This window comes from Pagrus major, chromosome 13 (assembly GCF_040436345.1).
Source record: "Pagrus major chromosome 13, Pma_NU_1.0".
In the NCBI taxonomy this organism is placed as follows: Eukaryota; Metazoa; Chordata; class Actinopteri; order Spariformes; family Sparidae; genus Pagrus; species Pagrus major.
Window position 1 is genome coordinate 18265308 of NC_133227.1, and position 10829 is coordinate 18276136.

Below are 10829 nucleotides of genomic sequence, written 5' to 3' on the forward strand. Positions count from 1 at the left end.
CCTGGGCACTGACCTCTCTCTTTTTGGAATAGGCCTGCATGATTTCCCTCATTTCATCACACTCATTGACATTTTCTCTGTTGGAGTTTTCAATGAGCGTTTTGAGATACTCACTGACAGAGTTTTCACTTTTGCAAATATATGTGCAGATGTAGTTTATCAAACTGTAATAATTCAGTATGAACTGAACATCAATATTTGCGTCCCAGGCAGAAAGTAGAGCTGCGTTATATGGATTTACCCAGCAGTCTTTTGGGTCACGCCTCATTATCACCGCATTTGATTGTTTCATCATGTGCAGACATTTCTCATACTCGTTGAGTGTTAAATTACATCGATCCAGGAGCTGGTCTAAACTCAGGGAGGCAGTTTCAGGTTCATTTAGCAGCAAGTTCAGTGGTCTGAGCTTTTCTTTTGCTTCTGCCAGTTTTGCCGGATCATCTTTATCTCCAGGTCTTGTTATCATTGTCTTTCTGGAAGGTGGTTGGGGAAAACCAAAACGACATCCAGAGCTAGCACTTTTGAAACATGTCCGTGTGTGGTTTTTGCTGTGCATCTGCACTTCTGTGACTTTCTGGTACAGGTCAGGTTGTGTAACTGGGTCAGGTAGCTGTGCACTGATATATTTGTTCACAAAGTCACAGATAGTTCGATCATCGTCTTCCTCAAAAACAGGAGCTCCTTCTACCCATAGCAGGCAATGTATGTGTGGGCTTCCTCTGTGCTGAAACTCAACTCGGTAAAAGTAATCAACGACTTTGCCAAGGGGTTGTGCAGGCGACAAGATCAGATCTCTGTATAAGGCCTCAACACGCTTATCAAACATGCGCATTGTAGTCACAGGATTGCTTCGCAATATGTCACACTTTGCGGACCAGTCGAGTTAATCAAAATCAACTTCCTCACCCTGCTGATGTTTTATTGCTTCAATCACCTCGGGCCAACGCATTTCTGCTGCAGAAAACGTACAAAAGAAAGTAGGAGTTCCGAGCTGTCTTATCATGGCAAACAGATCTCTCGTTGTTTTCTCCCAATAGGCTGGTGTCCCTCTCAGCGGCTGCATGAATCTGACTGCATCTTTACCAGTCGTTCAACCTCTCGTTTGTCTCGCAACATTCCTGACGTTATTTTGCGTCCATCTCTGGTGAAAGGTTTTCCCTTACGTAATTGAATTGTCATGCTGGACGTGGCCAAGTGTATTTCACTCACAAACTGTGCAAAGAACAAATAGTTTGTGTCTCTGGCAAAGCGATCATCAACACCTAAAAGCCTGGTTTTGAAATAGCCACTGGGTGTTATTTTGATAAGTCTCTCTTCATCTAGTGTATTTTGACCAGTGGGGAACTGAACAGGGAAAGCCATGGCCTCAAGTTTAGGTGTCTTGAAAAAGCTGACTGGACTATTTCCTTCTGCAGGGGCAACAGAGTAGATTCCTTCACTAAAACTCAATATGTCCTCTGAAACATCACGTGGCTGAAGGCATGACTCTAGAGCAAGACCACCATTTGGCATGTCACCTTCTTGTTCTGGATCATCATTCTGCTCCTCTGGTTGGCTGTCATCACAAATTACCTTTTCATTGTTGTCCACTTCATTTTCAGGACCATTTTCTGCCTCACACAGTGCATTTCTCTCACACATGTCAATTTCCATTAAGTCATCTTCATCATAATCAACATCCTCCATGGTTGCATTAACATCATCACAATCATCATCTTCTTCATCGGGAAGTGTTGGGTCACACAGCTCAGCCTCATCTCTGATAGTAATGTCCTTATACTGTGGGTGAATGTGCTTGAGTTTATTCAGTGCTTGCACCAGTTTAGACCAGGTAACAGTCTGGAACAGCTGATGACCTCTGTAACACAACCGCCTCTTTAGTTTTACTCTCAGGACCTGAGACTCACTTCTCAGTCTTGGCAGAGCGTTAACAGTTTCCTCAATCTGAGATGGAACACAGACAACATTCCCTTGAATACATTGCTGTCGTCCTTTAGGAAGAGGAATAATTTTTGCAAATGTTATGCACTTGGCAATTAGATGTCTTTCCAATATGTTGAGATCACACAGTTCAGGTGGAATATCAGTGAGCTCCAAGTTGTTAGCTACAGCAAGGCTAGGCATGGCTCCATTTTTAAGGTGACTATGGCAGGTGTGACAAATCCACTCTGTCTTTCTCTCATCAGGCACTTTGCACTGTTCATTTCTGCAGCCTTCGTCACAAATATGAACATACTTTCCAGTCAGGCATGCTTCAACCACATCTGGGTTTGTTACATAATTTGACCTTGTGCAGCGTTGAATTTGGTTTGGAAATGAAGCCTTATGACACACTGTGCAACAAAATGTGGGACCAGCCTTTATTTGTGATCTGAAAACAGATATGGCCTCGTTGATCAAGGGGTTTTCAGCCTCTCTGTCACTCTCATGTGCTTGTCTATGTATTTTTCTGTATTTCCTTGTTATTTTCATTGCACATCTCATCTTATGCATACTCCTAAATGCAAGATTGTTGTTACGCCTCTCTCGCATTCGTTGTCTCATTAGTTGTCTGTGTTTTACCCTGAGAGCTTGGTCATGTATACAACACTGTGCAAAGTAAAATCGCTGTCTCCTATTGAAGCCAACATCATTTCTGTATCGGTTCATAAAGTACTGGTTTTGTTTTTCTCTGAAATCACGATTGTGTCTGTACTGTTTAATTCTGTAGCCTTTTTGTTTTTCTCTGAATTCAGGATTAAGTCTGTACTGTTTCGTTATGTAGCCTCTTTGTTTTTCTCTGAATTCAGGATTAAGTCTGTACTGTTTCGTTATGTAGCCTCTTTGTTTTTCTCTGAATTCAGGATTAAGTCTGTACTGTTTCGTTATGAAGTCTTTCTGTTTTTCTCTAAATTCAGGATTGTTTCTGTACTGGTTTGTTATGTAGTCTTTTTGTTTCTGTCTGCATTTAGGATTTTCTCTATATGCAGTTGTTATATTATTTCTCTTCTTTTGTCGTAATTCAGGTTTTTTTCTATAACGGTTTCTGGAATTTGCTTGTTTTCTTTGCCTGAGTTCTTCATCAGAATTTTGCCTGTTTGCAGAAGATTTTTTCTTTGCTCTGAATGTTTTGTCAGAAGCATACTTTTCCTTTTCTTTCCTCTTTTGATTCTCCTTTCTTTGAGATACCTTTCCAGAGCACAAAAGTCTCCTCTTATATTTTCTTTTTGCCTGCCTACTAAGTTTCGACAGTTTATGAGAATTGTCATGTAAGGCACTATCACTCACCACTGTATCAATTATTGGAGCAGAAGAGTTTGATTCATTTTGAGGAGCATCATGTGATGTGTCTGAATTCAAAGTGAATTGGCTCAATGGCTCTGGTTCAGTTTCCATATCAGTGCATGCTTCATGTACAGTGTTATTGCAGACATCAGTAACAACAGTGGTTAACCTTGGAGCACTCAGGCTTGCCTCCTTCTGAAGAGCATCATCCAGCACAGCAGTTGATAGAGCAGCAGTCTGAGTGGTAGGTGGACTGTGTGTGTCTGGCATGGCTCTATTCAGGTGTGTTGTGTTCACATTGTAAAACTCCACAGGCTTCAACTCGTAGGTACAGGAGGAATGTATGTCCATCATCTTGTGTTGCTTCATGAGCCTGTCAATCATGGCACTGAGATGTGGGAATGTCAGCATGACAGCTGTACCAGCCATGACCGAACCCAGGGGTATAGGCAAACCTTTGGCTGTTCTGGAGTGTGGATCAAAGAAACCGTATCTGCCTGACCTGGTTCTGAAAACTGCAATACACAACGATCTCATCAGCAGCAGTGCATATTGGACCTCTGATAACAAACAGCTCAGTCCTGCCTCAAGGTCCAGAAAGTAATCTACAGCTCCAGGTAAAGGTTCGCCAAACGTCCCGTATCTTGAAAGTATTTTCATGTCTGCATGAAGTCTGTGCCTGCGTGTACGAACCTTATCAGGTAGCTCATCAGTAGTCAAATGGCTGTGATCAGGGACCCTTTTCCTGGCTTCTTTATACAACACATTACCCTTATCCAAAACAAGGTCAAGGTCTGCTCTGGTGATGTTTTCATTCTCATAGAGAAATGCAAGAAAGGTTAATGAGTTACAGGTACACTGCTGGTTCCTGAATTTGCCATATTTAACAGAGGCCTGGCTGCGTGAGGCACAGACGTGTTTTTCAGAAGACTGTTCTGTGAGGTTCACATAATCTGCATTGGATGGCCCTGCTACACTGAGATCTGCCTCTACAATGTCAGAATGTGAGATCTTGTGCACATCACCCGAATAGCTTACAGCATAGGAGCCAACTTTTTCTATGGGATCATTACTGTGACGTCCCCTCTTTACCATGTCAGCATAAGAGACCTGTGGCTTAGGCACATCACCTGAATGGTTTACCTGGTTAGCTTTTAAAGTAGCTGTTACACTTGGGTCATTACTGTTAAGTGTGGTCTTTACCATGTCAGCATAAGAAATGCGTGGTGAGCACAATGCATCATGTTGACCTCCCTGGTTGACACTTGGAACATGAGATGCTGCAGACGTCATGACCTCTCCACTGCTCTGGGGACCAACACCTGCTTCCTGTTCAGCTGTTGTAGCACAGTGCATCTCACCTGATTTCTGCCAGCGCAGGCGTGCAGCTTGGGACTTCTTACTTTTCCTAGGCATTGTTGTAGATTCAAACCAATTATTTTTTTCAGAAAACCTTTTTTTAGCTTGCAGAAATGGGCTAAACGTATGCTCAGGTAAAACTGAAGTTTATTGTTTGTTTTACTGTTTATTCAATGCTTTTAAGCACTATCAAGAGATATGTACTAATGCTCAAATGTGGTATTCAACTGAGAATAGCTGTAGGCTAGTACTATACTTTTCAGTGACAGCAATCCAAATCTTATTCCTTAACAAACTTAATGTATAAGACCAAAGAAATGTATTCAGGTTTATATTTAAATATCAGAATCAAATACAGCTTCTTCAAACAACAGCAAGAAAACAACAGCAATAAAGTTTTTTATTACAACAGGTTTAAACAACAATAAAACACTTATTGATTCAAATGATGTGAGCAGGGCTAAAGATGAAGTAGAATTAGATGTAAGTCTGGGACAACTAATGCACTGTATAATATGGTTTTACCTTTACACTTATTCCCACTAGTTGAGTAAACTCAAACTTTTGAAAAATGAAAAAACAGTGTTTGTTTTTAACAACCTGTTTGTTTTCAATTTTCTAGTACAAATATGGATTTTCACTCCAAATATTTCTTGTGTATATTGTTTTCCAAAATGTCAGTGCAATATTAAATTATCCAATATCTTCTGACAATTTATCAATGTTCAAATCAATTATTTCAAAGCTTTACTTAACTATCAAATTAATTAGAATTAATTTCAGCAGTTAAAATGCTGGTAAATGCTTGTCAAAAGCTGATCAAGGTTGTAATGCTTGTCAACTAAGAAAATCCTGAGTTCAAATCAAACTTGTGAAATGTGAGGCCACCAAAAGCCAAGATGTGATGTCACCAAAAACAGAGATGTGAAGCCAAAATATGATGTCACCAAAAACCAAAATGTGAAGCCAACATGTGAGGTGAAGCCAACATCTGAGGTGAAGCCAAAAAGCCAACAAGTGAGGTGAAGCCAACATCTGAGGTGAAACCAAAAAGCCAACACGTCCAATATGACAGAAAGGGAGAGAGAGCGTGAGAGTGTGAGTACACTCTCAGGGTTCCAGTCAAAGATAGAGATCCAACAACAATCAGGAACTGAACCCTGATTGGACAGAGAGAGAGAGAGAGAGCGTGAGAGTGTGAGAACACTCTCAGGGTTCCAGTCAAAGATAGAGATCCAACAACAATCAGGAACTGAACCCTGATTGGACAGAGAGAGAGAGAGAGAGAGCGTGAGAGTGTGAGAACACTCTCAGGGTTCCAGTCAAAGATAGAGGCTTGATAACAACAATCAGGAACTGAACCCTGATTGGACAGAAAGGGAGAGAGAGCGTGAGAGTGTAGGTACTCTCAGAGTTCCAGGCAACAGATAGAAAATCAGCAAGGCACCTGTAAGACAAAATGGGAAAGATCAATTAGACTGCTGTTGGAATATAAGAAAAAAAAACTCAAGTAGCTTCTACCCTGAGCTAAACATGAACATGATGTAAAAACATTGGGGATGCACATAATAAATCATGCTGATAAATTATCGACCAGCAGGGATTCCCATACATTCATTTGAAATGTGAAAACCAGTAGTCATGAAATGCATCAGTTCATTAGGGCTTGTCTTGAGGTCTCATTTATTTCACTACAATTTCACAAGAGTGTGTTGAAGCAGCTGCTGTAGCCAATAGGTTTAGAAAGTGTGTGCTTATGGTCAAGTCACTACAGAGTGCCAACCCTGATATAGTGTATGTTTGCCCATGCAAGGCCAAAATCTGTGCCATGAATGACATTACCGCAGTAGCAGCCCACCCATACAGTGCTGAGCTGTGTGTGCATGAGAGAGACACACAACTGTTTGTCTGAGTCAGGTGAGTGTCTGTGTGCTTGTTTGTGAGTGAGTGTGACAGAGAAACAGTGCCTGGATGCAAGCTACAAATGTGTTTATAAAAATACAGTGCAAAGAAGATACAAGCATTTCATAAAAACGCTGATCGTCTCTCTCTCTCTTTCTATCCATGCTATGTCCATGAATAATAATTTATAACTAAATACATTTAAAAGAACGTTTGCATTTTTCTGTACTATTTTTTTCTTTTCAAGATTACATAACAAACTCCCTGAACACAGAATGTTATGGATCAAACTATAATGGACTTACTTCATACAATTACACAATTATTAAGCTATGGTTTTGTGTCTTGTGCTGCAAAACTCTAATCAGATCAGCACGTAGCACCAGTGAAAAAAAGTTAACTTACAGGCCTGCTAGTTTTTTAAATGAATTTATAGATTTGAATTTACATGTTGTGTAGATGTGTCACAGTCTGTTTAAAAGTTTTGCGACATATCAAATGAGGTTTTGGTTACAACTGATAATTCAGCCCACTGTGTAGAAAATGCTGAGATATATCTAGCTTGTGTTGACAATCAGCCTGAAAATACCACGATATGAATTTTGGTCCATAATGCCGAGCCCTAATTGTATGAAGTAAGTCCATTATAGTTTGATCCATAACATTCTGTGTTCAGGGAGTTTGTTATGTAATCTTGAAAAGAAAAAAAACAGTACAGAAAAATGCAAACGTTCTTTTAAATGTATTTAGTTATAAATTATTATTCATGGACATAGCATGGATAGAGACAGAAAGACATGTTGCTTACTTTCTTCTCAGAAAATCAGGGGGTCACATCTCAAATGTATCTGGATCAAATTGTTTTTCACAGTGTTTAATTTATTGTTGATTATATAAAGTGTGTACGTGATTCCCATCGACAAAGTTTATTTGAATGGGAACTCATCCTAAATTGTAAAACCATGAAATATCAGTTTAAAACAATCATAATGTCTCTGTGTGCTCTTACGCTTCGGAGTTTGCAGGAGTCAAAGGCTGGCAGGAATCCAATGAAGTTCAGTCGAGTGAGGGAGAGAGAAATTGAGATTTTCAATTCACTAAAGAAAACCAACCTCACAACTCATTTCAATTAAGGGCATTAATACTGCTCCATCTCAGCTCTCTGTACAGTGAGCTGTGTACACTGTATACAATGTATGTTGCCTGTGCTTCACTAAAATCAGTCTGTGCCATGAATGACATTACCACAAAATCAGCCCTTCGATACAGTGCTGAGCTGTGTGTGTATGTGAGTAACTAATTATTTTATATGCAGCAATTGCTAAAGTAATTCAATTACTTTTGAGAGAAGCAACTGTAACTATTAATTTAAAGTAACTTGCCCAATTTCTTTATTTTGAGACATAAATTATAACAATACAGAAATCACAAAATATATAAATCATGTGTGAATCCAAACAAGATTAAACAGTTTGAGATACTAAACTGTGTTACTGTCAATTTAAGTAGGCTGTTGCAGCTTCCATACTTACCAGGCAAAAACGCAGGCGTTGGTCAATGTCCTCTATATCTATGAGAGGAAACATATATTAGTTTAACTACAAATCACAACTAAATACTTCTCCATCTCAGCTCTGTGTATACTTGAATTTATCATTTTGTTGGTATTAAGGTCACGCTGCTTCTCCATTCTGTTTGTTTGGTTTGGAGTTACACACACACACGCACGCACACACACTTGCACACAAAATTTTGTGGCAAAACTGGATGTGCTTGGTGTCATATTAAATCATATGATCTATCATGTTTATTGCAACTTGGGCAGGACATCGAGCAAGAGATTTTCAGTTAACTTCAGAAAACCAGTGTCACAGTATGGAGCTAAATCGGGGTCAAATGTTTTGTACTTGAAAAAGTAAAATTTGAAGCTGAAATTTCAAGTTTTGATCTTGAATTTTGAAAAATACATCAACGTAATCAAAATAAAAATAAAAATGTACAAAAAGTTTTTTCAGGTTAAAAATAATTATGATCAACTCTGGTAATTCTTTTGAATAAATCATTTATTTTCATTTTTCACTTTCATATGTTTTGATATTTGGGATCCTATTTCTTTCAGTTGCATGTTTTATCTTTTCAGATTCAGATCTTAGTTTTTTTACAGTTTCAAATCTTTTTTTCAGTTTCAGATCTTTCTTTTTCAGTTTCAGATCTTTTTTTCGGTTTCAGACTTTTGACCCTGATCTAGCGTGGGGGGCGTGGCATCAACTGAGAGGGGTGTGGAATCATGACAGACAGCTTAACCAAAAGGCTACAGACCTTCCCCTATCATGTTGCCTTCAGGGAACGTAGGATCTAAAACGATTCGGCTACGCCACATGATTGGCAGTGAAAAAACTGCTGTCAGTGACAAACTTCCATTTGCACACCATGCACGAATATCCTGCACGGCTAAAACTGTTTTAGTTTCCAAGGCTGTTTAGATGTGAGATGTGGAAGCTGTTTTAGACAGTACTGAGGACCAATTGTAGTACAGGAGCGACAAAATCACGCCATATTGTGCACAGACACCCACACTTTAAGCACTGAAATGTCCGATTTCCACGTAGCACTGTGAATGCCTCGCAGTGTCTGCTGGCAATGGCGTCCAGTTCCACTGGCTCACCTGCTGGACCCAGCACACAGGTAAGGTTGGGAAATCATGATAAATATCAAAATGAGAGGTCGTTTTGTAACAACATACAATGTTTCTGACATCTTTTAAGTGGTGAATTGTCAAAGCTAGAGGTTAAGCATAGGGCTAACGTTAGCATCGAGTAGCTGCTAACGCAGTAGTAGGTAGTAACGTTAGCCTATGTACTGCATGAAAAACACAGATAATGCTGTTAATTTGAATAAAGGTAGTGCTGTTTTGTGGTTGCAGGAATGCATGGGGTGCTGAAAAAACCACAAAACGACCTCTCATTTTGATATTTATCACGATTTCCCAACCTTACTTTTCTCACCTGTGTGCTGGGTCCAGTGCTACGTGTCGGACATTTCAGTACTTAAAGTGTGGGTGTCTGTGCACAATCTGGCGTGATTTTGTCGCTCCTGTACTACAATTGGTCCTCAGTACTGTCTAAAACAGCTTCCACATCTCACGTCTAAACAGCTTTGGAAATTAAAACACATTTAGCCGTGCAGGATATTCGTGCATGGTGTGCAAATGGAAGTTTGTCACTGACAGCAGTTTTTTCACTGCCAATCATGTGGCGTAGCCGAATCGTTTTAGATCCTACGTTCCCTGAAGGCAACATGATAGGGGAAGGTCTGTAGCCTTTTGGTTAAGCTGTCTGTCATGATTCCACACCCCTCTCAGTTGATGCCACGCCCCCCACGCTAGATCAGGGTCAAAAGTCTCAAACTGAAAAACAAAGATCTGAAACTGAAAAACAAAGATCTGAAACTGAAAAAGATTTGAAACTGTAAAAAAACTAAGATCTGAATCTGAAAAGATAAAACATGCAACTGAAAGAAATAGGATCCCAAATATCAAAACATATGAAAGTGAAAAATGAAAATAAATGATTTATTCAAAAGAATTACCAGAGTTGATCATAATTATTTTTAACCTTAAAAAAAAAAACTTCTTGTACATTTTTTTTTTAAATTTTGAATACGTTGATGTATTTTTCAAAATTCAAGATCAAAACTTGAAATTTCAGTTTCAAATTTTACTTTTTCAAGTACAAAACATTTGACCCCGATTTAGCTCCATATCACAGCTCATTTAAATAGATAAGAGATTCATTGATGTGACACAGTAGCCTTCAGTGTTGATAGGCCATTACTCATGTAACCAATCAGTAGTTTCTGCAGAGAGGCAGCTACATATCATAGTATGGTACAATAGAAGTAACAGTAATACTGTAATACAGTATATTAACAGTAATACTGCAATACAGTATATTATTATCCTACTTTTTTGTCACTCAAATTAAGGTTGCTTGCGACAAAAAGCTATAGCCTTTGGTTTATAACTTGCACAAGCGACAACAAATGAGCCAGCCACATAGAAACAGATTTAAAACTAAATGGAAAGTTATCTGTAAACTGAAAAAAATATATGATTAAAATAAATGGGACAATGCTCTGAACTGAAAACTGCTGTTAATACGTTGGCTGTTGGTTGTCTTAGCCAGATACACTGGGCCTCTGCTTTTAACTGCAGCTAACTGACGTCGCCTCTCCTTTCATAACTCCTTCAAGCACTAGTCAGTTAACTTGGTTAGCGATAGCGATTATGCTAGCAATGTTCTCAC

At 39.2% G+C, this 10829-nt stretch overlaps 1 long non-coding RNA gene across 1 annotated transcript; it reads right to left on the bottom strand.

Moving 5' to 3' along the window:
- Nucleotides 1-4941: 4941 nt before the first annotated feature.
- LOC141007485 (uncharacterized) lies at nucleotides 4942-8095 on the bottom strand. Its single transcript, XR_012180016.1, has 3 exons — nucleotides 8058-8095; nucleotides 7535-7560; nucleotides 4942-6070 (listed from the first exon to the last, which is right to left on the bottom strand). It is a non-coding gene; the product is annotated as an uncharacterized lncRNA (long non-coding RNA).
- Between the last annotated feature and the right edge of the window lie 2734 nt (nucleotides 8096-10829).